This window comes from Carassius auratus, unplaced genomic scaffold (genome assembly GCF_003368295.1).
Source record: "Carassius auratus strain Wakin unplaced genomic scaffold, ASM336829v1 scaf_tig00216324, whole genome shotgun sequence".
Lineage (NCBI taxonomy): Eukaryota > Metazoa > Chordata > Actinopteri > Cypriniformes > Cyprinidae > Carassius > Carassius auratus.
This window is the reverse complement of record NW_020528509.1, coordinates 359807-377958: the sequence shown is the minus strand read 5'-3', so window position 1 is coordinate 377958 and position 18152 is coordinate 359807. Positions and strand designations below refer to the sequence as shown.

At 34.7% G+C, this 18152-nt stretch overlaps 1 long non-coding RNA gene across 1 annotated transcript in view; it reads left to right on the top strand.

The window, feature by feature from the left end:
• Positions 1-1061: 1061 nt before the first annotated feature.
• The window catches only part of LOC113097540 (uncharacterized), a 36410-nt gene continuing 19319 nt past the window's right edge, over positions 1062-18152 (top strand). The window contains exon 1 of the long non-coding RNA XR_003288890.1: positions 1062-1141. This is a non-coding gene — a long non-coding RNA (uncharacterized LOC113097540). The remainder of the gene's footprint in view (positions 1142-18152) is intronic.

Below are 18152 nucleotides of genomic sequence, written 5' to 3'. Positions count from 1 at the left end.
AGCACTTTATTTTAAGGTGTCCTTGTTACACTTCATATTCATACTTACTATTATAATAACAATAAATTATGCATAATTACATGCAAGTAACCCCTATGCCAAATCCAAGTCCTGTCCGTATAGTAAGTGCATGTTGATAATTAATATTACGCTGTATTTAAATATATAACTACACTGTAATAATGACACGTTAAAATATAGTTTAACCCAACGTTTGATTACTTCTAATAATATTTTATTACATGTGTAATTCGAATATTGGAAACTTTGTCCCTCTTAAATGATATGTACATTGTTTATTTGTTTTTTGAATATGTTTATTGATTCATTACAGGCTAATAAACCTTTTTCCCTGAAGGATTTTATTTTATTTTTAAATAATATTCTGGAAATACTCTGGAGTGGTTTAACTGAACGCGTAAATTACATGTTCTTGCCCGATCTGAATTTGGGGTAGCTTCAGGTCAGTGTGACATTAACAAGCAGTAGCAGGTTAGTATTTTCGACTGGTCAATGAGGCATCTCTAATTCTTGAATCATTTTACTAAATTAATGTATGCTGTATTGACTCTAGTTTGCTTAGTCCCTAACAGAAACTTTTTTGCTTTGTAATATATAAATTATGTATGTTTCCTTCATTGCCTTTACCATTTATATTAAATTGAAAATTATTTATAATGATAAACTAAAATCTATGTACTTTCCTTATGGATGTATACTTAAAATAAAGCTTTATAAAGGTGCATTTTCCATGGGGGGGATATCATTAACCTCATCTTGGTACTCCTCATCAGCCATCATGCAGTGAGGTGTAGATTCCAATTTCAGTTTTCAGAAGGAAAATTGTAGCCATATATATCAAAGTGTTGTAAGTGCTGTCATTAGTTAAACACGGCAGTGCCTCTGTTCTCTGTGATTTTGAGGCTGGCGTACAGAGGTCTCCATGAGGTATGGATGTTGTCAGCTTCTATTTCCTCACTATGACCTTTGGTGTTTGTGTGGGGTCACTGAACACTTTTAGTTCCCCTGCTCACATGCAGAGTCTCTGTCTCAAATAACAGAAGATATCAGGAATAAACAGGAAATACAAATCATTCATTCTGAAGACGATCACTGCAGTGTCAGTATCAGCTCATTCTAGGTGAATACTTTTCTGTTTTCTGTACTTTCTTTCTTTTCTTCCCATAGAATTCAGTACCATAAAATATGAAACTTTAGATATGAGCTAGAACAAGTAATTGCAGGTTAAAAAATGCATATTTCTTTTTTTATATATATATAGACAAAGAAATTTTCTATAACCCCTGTAACAGAGTTGCTGTTTTGTCAGTTTGGAAAATAATCAGCGAATGATGTAGAAAAGTATTTGTTATGCTTTTTGAAAGTTTAATAATGATTTTAGGTACATTCTTCTAATGGAAATTATTTTATCTGAAATGCAGTGAGACATGAAACTTGAAACTAGGTTAATTATATTTATGAAAAAATGGTTTAAAGATTGAAATATTATATATCAACTTTTAGCAGTTTGCTTAATATATAGATATATATATATATATATATATATATATATATATATATATATATATATATATATATATATATATATATATATATATATATATATATATATATATATATATGGTGTAATAAAATGACAGTAAGCATTCACACATACATAGATGATACAGATATTTTTGAGACAGAACAGAAAATGTTTACTTGTTATAATATAATTTTAGGTTTATGAATAATGTTTTTATGCGTATTGTATAAGTATTTCCAGAACAGAAAACATGGATTTGCTTTAACTTAAGGTATTCTGTTGCCATTCAATTGCCATCTATTCAATGTTTTTTGGTTATTTTTAGTTTCTAACAACTGATAAATGTCTTTGTAAATCATTAGAAATGTATAAAATGTTTATGATATGCTTAGGTTAATACTGAATAAATGTTATATTTAAAAACATATTACACATTTATCTTTCTGTGGTTTTAGTTCTTACATGTTCATGACCCACAAGATTTGAGGATTTTAAACAATACAACCATAATAACATACAAAAATACTTAGATGAAAAATACTTGTTGTGAAGGCAATCTGCAAATAATATTTTTAATTAGCGTTATAAAAATCAATATACAATATGCAACATTACACTAAATCACAATGTGTAGTTAATAATAATTTGTTTGATATCCAGGTTTTATTTGGCTAATGTTTAAAAGCTGATATCATATTTAACATTGCTATTAACATTGAATGGACTGCCAACCCACTCTAAACCCGATTTACAATATTGATTGTAGACTGTAGTTGCATTGTGTTAAATCGACCAGGAGAGGCCAGCAAAGTTCTTCAAAGCAAATGTCACTCATTCTAGTTCCTCATCATTGGCAAAATTATTTTTCTAATCTTAGCTACTTTGAACAGCTGACGGGGGAAATGCTTACAGTAATAGCGACTGAATTGCTTCTGCTTCTATATTTTCCGACTGAAAAATAATATTGTTAAACACAGTGCTGTGCCATGAGCATGCAATTAATTAATTTCACTTAATCATTGCAATCATTATTCAAGCAGAAATTAACTAAGTGAAATAAAAATGCATTGACTCATTCTTTCGAGATTCCCATTCTGCCTTCTGGTGTCTTTGTCGCTTAGCGTTCAATAGAGAGGAACATGCCTTCTCAAAATATTCTGCCTTTGTGTATAATAGGCTTCCCATGGGCTAGGCCTATAGCCTAGAAATACAAAAACAGTAGGCTAAGTTAAAGTTTTTGTCAAATCAAGGTATTAATAAGGTATCTGACTTGTTACTGTCGAATTACAGTAGGCTATACAATTGGAAAAATTAGTTAATTGTGTGTAGGATACAAACATATTAGATATCAAGTATGTTGACATAATTAGTCAGCGTATCAAGTTTGGAAGTGGGTTTTAAGAGAAACATCCATCAAGGTTTAATACTGGATCAGTGTTTTCCTCCGATCCTAAACGTCCTAAATCCTAAAATCCCTGCATGTAATATGCAATAATAGAGGGTGGCGCTGTTGTCTAAGAAATGCTTTGAAGTGACATTTCCTGGAAGACATTTGTTAGATGTGGTATGTTTCTGTTCTTGACTTTGGATTTAGCTGAAAACATGAAGTAGGGACTGTGTAAAAAATAAATGTAAAAAAAGTTTCTTTCTTTTTTTTTTTTTTGGCTTTGATGGCTTATCACACATTATTGAAATTTTGCATAGTTTTGTGACTAGTTATTGGGGCCATGGAAATGTTGTGTTTGTGTGTGTGTGTGTGTGTGTGTGTGTTTGCCTCATCTTACATGACCTATCAATCAAATATAATTCATAAAACCTGGAAACCCGCAAAGAATAGATGAGATTGTGAGACATTAAAAATTATATTGCAATCATTGATCAATATATCTTCGGCAGTCTTGTCAGTGAGACGAAGCACGTCTATTTGAATGGCTTTTATATGAATCTGCTAATGACTTGCAAGTGTTTAATCAATCAACTTACACTGAATAAATTATGAGAAAAAAAAAAAAAAAAAACAGAAAAGAAACCAAGCTTATAATCATCAAAAACTCATACGTTTATACTGTGCAGCAGTAATTGCGTTATGTTACTGCAACCAACCACATTTCCATGTTTGATGTGCTTATAGCTTATTCCATCTCTCTCTCTCTCTCTCTCTCTCTCTCTCTCTCTCTCTCTCTCTCTCTCTCTCTCTCTCTCTCTCTCTGAGTTCAGTTCGATTCAATATGTGCTTTATTGGCATGACAATTGTTACAATGTATTGCCAAAGCATGGTGTTTATATTAAATCTAAAACAGATAAGTATTATATAAGACCATTTTCTTTCTGTGCTTTTATAATTTGGTTGGGCCGAATTTTGTGGATGAATATTTCAGAGTCCTGATGCTGGATGTTGTTAGTCGTGTCAGTTTGTATCTGCAGCTTCAGGAGCATCTGAATGAGGAGACTTTTTCCAGGGTTCATTTCATGGCTTTTAAGGGCTTTAGAGTGGTAAGAGCTGTGGTCATTCATTTTTAGGTGTTTCCAAAATTTGATGGCTCGTTTCTCAATGCGCATTAGCAGAGTGTATTGGCCTAATTCTGCCCTGCATGCGTTGTACGTAGTATTCCTCTGTACTCTAAGGATACACTTACAGAACTCCAAATGCAGGGCTTCAATAAGATTTTTGTCCCATTTTTCAAATTCGTGATTTAGGACCCCACACTTAACTGCCATATAATGCAATAGGTTCTATGACTGGTTGGAATATTTTGAGCCAGATTCGAATTGGTATTTCAATTTGGATAGATTTTTTGATGGCATAAAAGGTCCTTCTTGCTTTCTCTTTCAGTTCATTCACAGCCATATTTAGTTTACCAGTTGCATTTATCTTCAGCCAGAGGTAAGTGTAGTTTGTGGCATTTTCTCTCTCTCTCTCTCTATTTATCTCTCTGAGAGTCATTTGTAGTCATGGGTGCTCCACACTCAGACACGGCAGAAGGAAAGAGGGAAAGACTTCAGTATCTCTAGGTGTAAATGTATCTCTAGGTGTAAATGATTAAGGTGTAATGGATGCATAAATGTTCAGTTCTCACTGCATTTCCTTCTCCAGTCATTCATTTTCCCTCTAATCCACCATGAAAAGGTATCAGTAATAGTTAGAAAGGGTTTCAGTAAAAGTAAGAAAGAGTTTCCATCATGATTCGAAAGGGTATCACTAATAGTACAGTAAGTGGGCAGCAGAAGTGGGTAAGCCTTTTACCCAAAGAAACCTTATCAAATCTTTATTATTGGAAGACTAGCATGTAGACTGCAGGAGTATGATTTACTTATATGACCATGATAAACTAGTTTAAAATATCTTAGTAATAACAAAATTATGGATTGGCTTTAGACAATTGCTGTATTTACAATAAAAAGTGTAGAGCAAAAATTTTTTTGAAATTACAAGGCTCTTAATTTATGACTTTAAATTTATCGGCCAAAACAATAAGGCACAATTAAATGATGTAATAAGAAAAGTCTATTTTGAAATATTTAAAAATAGTCTGACAATTATTATTCATAGAAGTCATATACAGACAACAAAAGCCTTTTAACCAGACAGCCAATAAAAATGAACTCGTGTGCTCTGACATTTGACAAGGAACAGGAGATTAATGAAGGTGTGGAACAAAGAGCAGTTTTTTCCCAGACATATTTCCACAATCACTGTGGTGAATCTTTCATGTCAACAGAACTGTTGCTTCATCAAAGATGCTGCTATAAAGATCTCTTTGTTTGAAAAAACCAACCCCCCCCCCAAAAAAAACCTTTATATTTGATTTATACAGCTGTGTTTGGCTCAACTCAAGTTATAATGCAATTTGAGATTGAAATTTATTATAGTCAACATTTTATACGCAAGATTGCAAGTAACAAAAAGAAAGATTAATGAATGGGATTCATTTTACAAATCCTGGAAACTGAGTTCCTCAGCTTTAACACTACAATGCTATTTTTCAAGGAATAAAGTCTCATCTCTACAAATCTGAAAATCAGCCCTTTTCGGCAACACTCAAGGTAGTCAAAAAAAAAAAAAAAGGTTGTTGAGAATTAAACATGACATCTTTTCTGAAGCCTGGAAGAGAGCTTTAATGCTCACAGGCTCTCTCGCGGCGAACAGTTCTGTCCATTGCTGAAACTTCAACATGGAATGGAATTTCACCACTGAAGATAATATATTCTGCTGCTGGCTCGCAAGCGCACTGCAAAATCATTTTGCTTTTTAAAGATGAACAGTATTGTAGATTTCTCTCAGAAACTCCAAAGAGAAACTTCCAGAGGTGGGGAGACGTTTCCCCTTCCCATCTGTCGGTCGACAGGAATGATTTATTGACATTTCAGCAGATAAAAGAAAGGATTCAGGTGTGTGTGAAGTAATGACTTTGCTTGTCTCCATGGAGATAAACCTTCAAATATTTTGCAGATATTCTTTTCTTTCTTTTTTCTTTTGGTCAGTTAAAATAAAAAAATACCCAGTACTGTTCATTAGAAAAAAGTGGTGATAATGTTATCCTCAATAATCTGCTAACCATCCTTAAGGCACTGCAAACCAATATGCACAGATTATCTGCAGTGATGCAAACGGATCTGGATTGGTTGAATTAATATCTTCTTATAGTGCCCAGTAAGAGTGTGTGCCATTAAAATTAAAAGCAATGATTGCTTCTTTAGACTAATTATCCAGGAGTCTTATCTGCTGCTTATTAATGAAAATGCCATTCAGGATGCTGTCAACCTTTTAAAGAGAAATATGATTGACTTTCTTTTTTAACAGACAGCAATACACTTGTTTTGCATATGTACTTGTCTGTTGGTGTGCTAGTCAAATCTAAATAGCCCACAAGTTACAGCATGTCAATTAAAATCACATTACAGGCTTATTTTACTAAATTATGCAAATGTATCGGAATCAGAATAGCATATTACACTTACATCATATAATAACATGATATAAATAGTAAAGGTATTATGGTAGTGTGCTATTCCAAATTCAATCTGAGTACACCTTTTAACAAGACAAATTACCGAAGCACACCTCTACATAAAAAAAAAAAAAAAAAAAAAAAAAAAAAATCTCTATGACCTTTTATTTAGAATCTCTAATAACTCCATGGCATAGTTTAGTAGTCGGGTCTCTGATCAGGGAGTCCATTTTTAAGGGGTTGTTTCAGTTACTTGAGATGGAAATCCTTCTAGTGCAATAAAATGTTCAATCCCTGAAAGGTCCCACAATGCAATTCTGTGCCTGAATATGATATTCTGATTCACAATAGGGAACTAGAGAGCTGGCTGCTATGTACACTGTGTGTTTACTACTGACAGGTTTCAAGCATCATTTCTTGTTTTGGTCTAGCCTCTTATTGTATTTTGTTGACTGGAGAACTGTTTAGAAGATGTTATCAAGGGAACAGTTTCGGGCTGTTTTGTATCATTAGTTTACTTGTTTACTTGCACCATAAAATCCGACCATATTTTCCCCTTTCAAACAAGAACAAAACTCTCTGGTGTTCTTCTTCTTAATGTGTTAGGCTCTATAGGAGCTCAAATCTTCAGTTTGTAAGACGTTGCTGATTCTAAATCTCTGGAGTATGTAGTGATTGTGAGAGATAAAAAGTTATCTGCGAACAAGCACCTCAATACAAATCCTGCTTCTCTAGAGTGTTACACCAAAGCGTTAGAGTCTTTAAAAGTTTGGTTAGGACAACATGGATAGAATATAAATCGCCCTAACTGTTCTCTCACAATTCATCACAACAATTCTTGGACACCTCAGGTGGATAAAACCAATGGATATAATCCATAGATTTACTTTGAGCTTTCGCCAGCTCTGTAGTCAGCTACAGTGAGCTTTAAAATGTGTTCACCATCTCCTTCAAAGCTACATGATGTACAGGTCTTTGAGTCCATTCAAATAAATCATATAGTATTCTTTGGATTACCATGTAGATATCATGGTAATTAATATATATATATATATATATATATATATATATATATATATATATATATATATATATATATATATATATATATATATATATATATATATATATATATATATATATATATTTAACAGAGTTATTTCTTACTAAAAATAATTCAGATCTAACATATTTACTGACATATCACTCAAAAATGACTAATAATAAAATAACAATTTATCTGCGGTACTTGTGCACAATGCATATTTCTTCTTTTTAAGCCTAAAATGTGTTTTAATGTCAATATTGAGGATTGTGTGATTTTTGAATAATATCAGTCTTTAAATGCAATATATTTAATCCTGAAGTATACTTGCAATAATTCCACTTTAGTACAATCAAATATACTTCAGCATATGTTTAGTTGGACTTCAGCACTACTTTCCGCACAATGAAAGTGCATGAAGTAAACTAGTTGTTCCAATTTAGCACACTTTAAGTATATCAGTTTTGTATACTAGTATACAATTGCAGGGTATTCTATTAAGTAAATAAATATGTACAGTAAGTGCATTTGTAGGCACAAACTTGAAACATTGTAAAAAGTAATTATTATTATTACTTTGTAAAAAAATAAAATAATAAAAAGGTATTTCCGCTGTCTGTTGCAGGAATTAGAAACTCTCTCCTACACATGTTTTTCAGTTATTTACATCATTTGATAAAAATAAAAGAGAAAAGCTGTCATGTTTTTGTGGAACTGTGATATTTGTATCCTCCCACAAAACCATTTCTGTGTCACTTCTATGCCACGGAGCCCAGTCTTAAAACCCCTTGACCTTCAGAGAGTTTTCAGATGCATGTGTTTGTTCTTCTGCTGTGTGGGATGCTGTGACCCTATAATGCACGTTTTTGGTGAGTTCAGTGTCATGGTGCTGTGGAGGAGAACGAGCGGCTGAGTGATGTTTTCTGTTGCTTCACTGCATCCATTTTAATAGATTGTCAAACAGTTCAGAATTCACTTTCATATCTTCATCATGTGTTTTATGATCAAGCCAGAGAACAACAGAAATACAACTCAAAAATATTTTTTCTCTCTCTTTTTTATTCACGAAATATGGAGAGAGAGAGAGAGAGAGAGAGAGAGAGAGAAGCCAAAAGTGTAGTCCTTTGGCCCATTTGTGAAAAATGATCTTGTATTGTAGAGATATTATAGGGAATATTATGTTCCCTAAAGTGCATCTGTAAACTAAGATACAGTATTTGCCATGAGGAGATGAAAATCAAGCCATTCTTATTTTTCGCTGGCCATCTGGACCACACACACACACACACACACACACAAAGACCCACAGTTGCTATGGTGACGAGATACAGTACTTTGACAAACAGCCCCATGTGTAGATAGATCAGTGAAATATGTACATACAGTAGGGCTGATAAAGTCTTCATGCACATTCCTGAATCAATACCTGTAGCTAGACAATGACTGGAGCCTCGTGTACATCAGTGTTGCAGGTCTAGAGCTTTAGTTTCCATTATTGGAAGGACTTCAATAGTATTTGGTGCACTGCCGAAATCCTCCCCAGAATCCACCTACAGTGAATTGGCAACAGTTGGTGTTGTACCCTTCCACTGAGGACTGTGGACCTCTTTAACAAACAAAGACTGAGTCCAGGGTCGCTCTCATAGGAAGACTAATAGAAAATGCCATAAAACCAGCTGCTTCTACTCATTACAATTGTCCTGTACTGCTGTTCTGGCGTATGGTTGTGGCTGTGGTCATGTTGGGTGCTGGAAGGACTGAACTGTTTTAATTTCTCTTTCTGATACAGAGCCTTGCAAAAGTATTTCATTGTTTTGTTATGTTGCAGCCTTATGTTAAACTGCTTTAAATTAGTTTTCCCCCTGCAACAATCTACAATCCATAAACCTGAACAACAAAGCCAATAACAGATTTTTTTTTTTTTTACATATTTTCAAATTTATTAAAGATAAAAGTATCATACCCTTATCTTGGACAGTTGAAATTTAGCTCAGAAGCATACATATTGCTTGTAAATGTAATGACATTTTGAGGGAAGTTAACCTGTGGCAAATTCAACTGAACGGGTATGATTTAGAAAGGCACACATGTCTTAATAAAATGTCTAACAGCTGAAGATGCATATTAGAGCAGAGACCAGAGCAAAAACCTGTAGAGCTCAGAAACAGGTTTGTGTCAAGCCACACATCTGGAGAAGAGTTCAGAAAACAAAACTGCCACATTAAAGGTTCACAGAAGCATGTAGCCTCCATTATCCATAATGGAAGATGCTTGGTACAACTAGGACTCTTCCTAAAGCCTAGCCAAACTGAGCAATTGATGGAGAAGGTCCATTGGTTAAAGTAGTGACCAAGAAGCTGATGGTGACTCTAGTGGAGCTCCATGAACATATGTGGAGACAGGAAAAACATACGCATGTAACACTCCACCCTTGCCTTGCTTTGGTCCAAACGCCTGCTTTCCACGTTTACATCAATCAGTGTTGCCAAGTCTGCGGTTTTCCCGTGGAATTGGGCTAAGCGCACTTAATGTGATATTTAGCTCCTTGAATGTGAATTTTTCTCTGGGGAACCCCCTCGAAACGTGATTGGGCTAGGTTTGGGCTAATTCTGAGTAGCAATTGTGCATTGTTGTTTTTCTGTTGTTGTTTTTTTATATATAAACCTGGCCAGTGGCAGCCCTGCTTCACCTACACACATGAAAACACACACACAACTCGGCTGTCAAGTATATTTTATTCACTTTAACATCGGATGATGTGATTATTTTCTCTTTAATACAGATAATTCGATGAGTGCGCTATTTTAGCAATAATAATATTACCTGTCTGATGAATAGTAATAATAATGTCTACAACAGACACAAACTCTGTCTCGGCATGACCACAACAGCATGAAGTTGTCTAATTTGGGACAACCTGCTTGCAACAATGAAAGTGGTACGCCTTTTCTCTGTGTATACTTATCCTTACAAGTAAAAGAGAAATTTTATATTTATTGCCCACCCCCTACTGTAAGATGAAATTTACGCCCCTGGCTTATAGACAACTCTGTGAATGTCCTTGACTGTCCCAGCCAGAGCCTGGGTTTGAACGCAATCAATTATTTCTGGAGAAACCTGAAACTGTGGATCTGCCCCCATCCAACCTGACAGAGATTGAGAGGTGAAGAGGATGAAGAGGTGAGGAGAAGAACGGCAGATGATTATTTGATTGATGTGCAAAGCGTGTGGCATCATAGCCAAAAACACTTGAGGCTGAAAAGGTGCTTCAGCTAAGTACTGAGTTATGGATTTCAATGCTTATGGAATATAATTATTTCAGTATTTTTTTTATTATTTTATTTGTTTATTTTTCAAATACATTTACAAAGTTGTGACAGTTCTGTTTTGCTTTTGCATTATGATGTAAGGAGTGAAGATTGATGTTGGGGTGGGGGAGTAGCCTAATTTAAAGCAGTTTAACATACATAAGGCTGCAACATAACCAAACAAATGTGTTTGAATACTTTCGCAAGGCACTGTGTGGGTATATATATATATATATATATATATATATATATATATATATATATATATGTATGTATATATATATATATATATATATATATATATATATATATATATATATATATATATATATATATATATATATATATATATATATATATATATATATATAATAAAAACTCCATAATCATCGGGAAGAAGGAGGCGGGAATCGGCGGATAATCAAAATGAAACTTTAATTACAAAATAAACACAAAACAGCGCATCAGCCCCTCACGGATGACTGATGCGCACAAATAAAAAACACAAAATAAAATAAAGCCCAGGCCTGGTCCTCTCTCGTCCTTCACTGTCGTTGCTCCAGTTTTATATCCTTCCATCTCCTCTGTGGGACTCGAGACTGGTGGTGGGTCGAGCAGGTGTCGCTCATCTCCAATCACTCCACCAGCCTCTCTTTGTTCCCACGCCTCTCGGCCCCACCCCACTCATCACAATATATATATTAGGGGTGTAACGATACATGTATTCATAAAAAAAATATTCGGTACGAGACTTTCGGTTTGTATTACAAACTGAACGATTCTTTGGACTAATCCTATTACATCTGGAATGCGATAACTTCCCCGAAACACAATGATCTTTGACAATTGCCAGAGATATTGCCAAAACCATCAATTCATAGCAATATTAAGAGGATTTAGATTTCCATTTAATGTTAGGCCTACACTGTTTTTCTTATTAGGCGTATTAATTATATTATGAGGTGACTTTTATTATTAATTTTAAATTGCAATTGGGCTATTTATTCAGTGTGCGAAAGGGGGTGGGGGGTTCCTGGACCTCCCATTAGCATTAAATTCTCAGTTTTGCCAGGTATCTTTTCTGTATTTATGGACACATATGCATTTCTTGCTTATTTTTGCAAACTTAGACAAGATTGGTGTCTGTGGAAATATCACAAATGGATTGTAAGCCTATATGTTTAAAACAACAGAATATTTGTTAAAACTCAACACTCAACACTTTAACACTCAAATGTAACGTATGTGAACAACTGACAACTCGTATGGATCTTTAACTTGTGTAAAAATCTTTGGGGGGAAATAGAGAATACTTATCCAATTTTCTACCATTGTGTGCCTGTATGTGTGTGTGTGAGAGAGAGAGAGAGAGAGAAAGTGAATTGTTTGCCCAGCAGGATCTATGGGTTTCTGTCCTTGGCGTGTACAGGTGTGGAAGAAATAATGGAATTGTATGTCTTGATTCACACTATAGATATTAGAGATATGGAAGAGAAAGGGAGTGAAAAGGCAGAAATAAAGTATGAGAGGGAAAATGTTTGAGTGATTTGAGGCCAGGGGAGGTTGTGCCTTTCATTGAAAGTTCTCTGAGAAGTTCTTTTGATCTCTCCCTCACTCCCCCCTTGCCATGGAGACCTTGCTGAGATGCTTTTAGCACTCAGTGGCTTTGATAATATTGTACATTATGTCCAAAAGCCGCGTTCTAATAATAACATCCATCAGATTAATAATGCAATGCTAACACATAATTATATCAAATTACAAAGTGCAGGAATAAGTGAGATTTCAGTTCAACATTAGCATTCATACTGTTGTCATAATACACTACTTTTACATGCTCTTTGCAAGCAGCTGGAATTAAGTCATCTATTCAGAAGTCATAATATTTAAATGACTCCCTTTTAATAAGAATAAGAGAATTAAATGCTACACAGATATTTTGTCTGTATCATGCTGTATTCCTTTGAAGGCACATTATAGTGCAACAGCTTAATATGCAGTTTTAATCAAACATATTTCATCATTTGCTCTTAAAACTCTCCCCAATGTTAGAATAAGCACTAGATGAAATCTAAATCAAGTTAAGTAAAAACCTTATAAAGTGTAATTAATGACCTTTGAAGCATATTACTCTCAGAATAAACATTGTCTATTAAACATAGGATATTTACTGTATATTATAATCAAAGGGCAGCAGCTAAACAAGTCTTTGAGTTATTATAACCGGAAGCATAATGCGTCCCCTGATATAGCAGATGGGATGGGGGCACAAACAAGTTGTAAACACGCAAACGCTCAAAGCAAAGACTCCTGCGTGACCCAAATCTGTCAGATCACAGAGGTTCTCAACTTCTGTTTTAATTACACCTACAGGAATTAACTTGGGAAAGAGTTCAATATGAAATTCACACTACTTCTGGTTTAAAAAAAAAAATCTTCAAAAAGACATTCAGAAACACACCCCAGCTGGAAACCTTATGAGAAATATAGTTAAAATTATTCATGATTGCCTTGTAGCTCCATGATGGTTTTTTGGTTATATGGCCTTTTTTTTGTGGAATAACTTTAATGTTTTAATGGCTATTCACGAAGTTTCTAAGAAAGCAGAAATACTACTATTACAGATTACCTGCATTAAAGTGGCCTCTTTTTTGGCCACTACTTGACATTAGCTCTATCATTTAGTGTGTAGTATGATGTCAAGCTAATTTTCTAACCATACTCAGTATAATCTTTTTGTTTAATATGTTTTTATTTATTTAATTTGTCTATGCAATTTAGCAGTATAAACAGTTAAAATAACAGCATGTTGAGTTGCAGGACACATAAGTAAATAAATAAACAATGTTCCTGCATAATCCCACATTCAAGCTGTTTTTGTTCGACTATCCAGATTTTTGAGGAAAAGCATGAAATCATCAGAAATTCAGTCATGATTTTCAGACAGGATAAGCTGCCCGAGTTCAGAGGGACATTTTAGCATGTCACAGTCAATGTTGAAGTGGGTGAAATTGAATCAGCTCTCTTCTAGACTGATGGCAGGTGGCCCCTGCCACTCCACTGTGATTTCCTTATTTCCAGTCTCTGGTACCCGAGAGGCATTAAGCTTGTGGGCGAAAGGGGGAAGAAACAACAACAACAACAAAAAAAACAGGGACCAAGTCTTTCTTCAAAGCAGCTGGCACAAACTACTGACAGGAACATTTCACAAAGTACATGGGCACAGCAGCATGTGTGGGAGAAAACCCACTGGCTCACTCACCAAACTTCATCATGTGGCATTTACAAATAGGGCCAAATACTGTACAGCCTGCTGTATCTGACTGTGGCATGTTGGCAAAGTTTATAATATGAAACATACACATCTATACACAATGTTTAAGGAGTGGCTTTTGTTTATTGGATAGTTTTTTGGCATTGCTATTCCGTCTGCACTTATAGTGATTGCAAGATTAATTTCACTGGCGAGGGTCTTTCTTTACTTAGTGTCATTTATCAACATGTTACATCAACATATGCTCATCGTCCAAGCTCACTTTCAATGAAAAGAATTTGAATAATCAATATTTACGTATAATGCCTGGAATGCTAATACATGGTCAATTCAATGGCTCTTTGTTTGTGTACAGCAAAATAAGCACTTATTCAGTCAATTCAACTACAAAAAATGAAATATCATGCTAATTAAGTGTTTCATTACAAATACACATTTAAAAGAGATAAAGAGAGGTCTGCATTTAGTCAGAAGAACTGTCTTTTCAAAGCAGCCAATTATGATTATAATTCTTAAAATACTATTAATGTTGTTCTTAATTTCACAGATTGAATGACATCCTTTTGTACATTAACTGATTAAATCAATGAAAAAAAAAGAAGAAAAAAAAACAGGATGATTAATGTCTCATTCTTGAACATTTTTTATGACATATTATCATGTTATGTCTGAAATAGATTTTTCACTAGACTGACTAGACTTTTCCAAAGTTTATGAAATGCATATCCTTCAGAGAAGAATGCAGCATTCTTTGAATTCTGCACTTTTAATATTGTAATGTACATTCATACAGTCGTCAACATTTGAAGTGGATCAAAAAAGTTAATCAAAATTGTCCTAAGGCAAGAACGGGTATTGTTTTGGTTTTAGGACAACTTTGATGAAAGCTTTTGATCCACTTCAAATGCTGACTACTATAGATCCCTGCACTCTTGTGTTATGTCTTGTTTTCTCTTGTGCATCAAAGTTTAGTGTGCTGCCCCCTGCTGCACAGGAGTGTAGACAGTGGCTCTTTAAACTGTGCAGTTTTAAACCACTGAAAGTTTCAAAATGAAAATGAATAAAATCTAATCCTTTGAGTCTTTCTAAGGTGCTAAGATGTTCTTTGCTACATACTGGGAGCATTCGGCAGGCGTCAGACTGGCTATCATCACATCTCTGCTGAAAAAAAAAAGAATCTTAAAATGAAAATGGACCTTTTAATGTTATCGTGCAAATGTCAGTACAATTTTTTTAAATTATGTTTTTCACACTTTACAGCCTTCAAATCAGTCCAGACATATAACCCTACTGAGGAAGACCTTCCACAATAGAAGAAGGTCATCCACAATAATAAACTGCAACACACATGCACACATTCACTGCCTTTATCTTTTGATTTTGAAATAGTAACACCTAGCAGGCCTATTTCAAGTTTTATTCGTAAAAGTGGCAGCATGCACTTAATGTTTAGATTTTAAATGTTATCATTAGATAATCAAAAGCCTCGGTAGATATTATTTTACTGCTTCTTTCAACATGCTTTTAAATTTATTTTTAAAAGGGGTTTTCTGTCTCTTAAATGTGTGAAACCATTACTACCATGTAAGCAGTACACTAATTATTCAAAATACAATTCTCCCGCTTTTCTACCATTTTGTGATTACACCGTACTGCACTTTTAGAGTCTGTGACACTGCTAATATTGCTGTCTCTACATGATTTATTGCTTGTGTTTGAATTTTTTTCATAATTTCTCAGTCAGCTTGAAAAGTTTCTGCTAAATGATTGCATGTACATTTATTTAAACTGCTCTGTGCTCTTTCTGCATGTCAAAAGGGGTTCATTGCCATTTCTTACACATTGCAGAGAGGTGAAAAGAAAATGTGGTTTCTCTAAAAATGCCAAGACATTTATAGTAACACTGTAAAATGTAGACCTATACATGTTAATACATTTGGAAAAGGAAGTAATATTATTTAACACATACCGTATGGCTGACATTATGTAATGCTGGTGCGTAAAGACATATCCTTTAATGGTTGAGGGAAAATAACGTCAACTTGTTTAACAATAGATTGTGTGGGTGTGAATACTTATTATTGCTTACATAAAACAAGCCCTTGAAAAAGTTTATTCACAGTAGATAAAAATTTCGGAAAGTTACGCACATAGGTTCTGCAAAGCGTCATGGGATGTAGGAATAAGATGGTTTGAAATATTGTTTGGCGTAAGCTGATATATTTGGAGCCATAACATTTGCAATCTCATGCTGCTATATCCAATCACCCGTGGGCAAATCTTTGTGTACAGCTGAAAGCGTTTACTGAACACTCTCTCAGGCTTTGTTTTTACAAGGACAGTAATTTACCACCTCCCTTTCTAGGCTCTTGCCTCCTCAATACACTCACTCACTCACTCACACACACACACCTTCCTCTTCACCATGGCCAACAAGCTTCCCCATGATCTGACACTTCCTCCTCTTCAGTCATGGAATGATGTCTTTAAATAACCCTTCCACTCAGACTTGGCACATACATGTTCTCATATGTCCGCCTGTGTAAATGGAGCCTCTGCTAATGTTGTGTGTGCTTGCCCCAAGCGCTGTAATTACAAATATGTAGCTTTGTTGTTCCTGTGATTATTAGTATAGGCTGAACTAGGCATCTGCTGAGGCTCATCTGGCTGCCTGTGCATGGGAGCAATTTTGAACAGCCAACACAAGTTTAAGACGGACTAAGTGAAGTGTGCACACACATAAGTGTATGTTCCCATGATTTAACACCCTACATTACTCACCTAGGCTTTTCTTGCTTACAACTTCTCACTCTCTCATACACCTGATATTCTGTTACTCGAAGGTGTTGCTCCACACATTGTGGGATCTCTTTACAGAGCACTGAATGTCATGCAGAAGATGTGTTTTTCCGTAGATTATTATTTGAAAAATCAGATTATTTTGTCCTCTGACTGTCTCAGATGACTTTGGTTTCTTGCGTAACAGGCTCTCAGATTTGATTAGACTGAATCTAATGCTGTCTTCTCAGATTTTCTTTCCACTGATCGGTCTGCTCATGGGACAGAAGGACCTCAATGCAGTGGCCTTTTGATATCCCCTGTATCTCCAGCTCCTCTGGGCTTAGAGGAAGTCATTAGCCCACTTTATCTAAATACATGAAATTAAAGGGGAGCAATATCATGTTTTGGGGGCGTAATGTCAGAGAGGAAATTAAATATGAGCATTTGTACAATCTACGTGATTGATATCTGCAACAACGAGAGCCGCTGACCAAAGTAATTGACGATCAGAGTAGCTATCTTTCCTCTGACTCAGACTTTACTTATGGCACACTGGTAAAAAAAAGTAACTTTATTTATGACCATGTCTCCACACTGAAAGTGGCTAGGCTGATTTAACACAGAAACCCAAAGAAAAGTGCTTGAGTAAATCAATTGCGGCCATTACCGCTGTATGCCGACCTTGTCATTTGAACTAAGGGATTACGGTTAGCCATTGTTTTATCTGGTTAGACTGCTGCATTGATTATAGCTACAGAGGAGAGACCAGAAACAAATATTCCACCATCACACTGAGAAAGAGAGGCATGGGAAGATACAGTCCAATTTTCTTACTTGTTAGAATCACCTCTTGGTAAGATCTTGAAGAAATATGACAGATTCTGAATCTGTCAGTGTTTCATACCATGTATCCTAATGAGGGAGACAGAATTTCAACCAGAGGATAAATTTTTTATTACACTGATAAAAAAACAAAACAAAAAAAACAATAAGAAATTCCCAGTAGTTGCTGTGTTAATGACTACAAAAATAAATTGAGAATCTTCCCTCTTTTATTTTATTTTTTATTTTTTTTAAGCAGTGAGATGTAAAAAGGGACAGTTTTTTTGGAGGCTTTAAAAGCAGAAATGTGAAGCACTCACATCAATTCTGTTAAAACTCATTTTATGAGTTATTAAAATTGACATTTTTACATTACATTTTGTCATTTTACATTAAAGGATTTACAACATTACAGTGTTATGTTGGA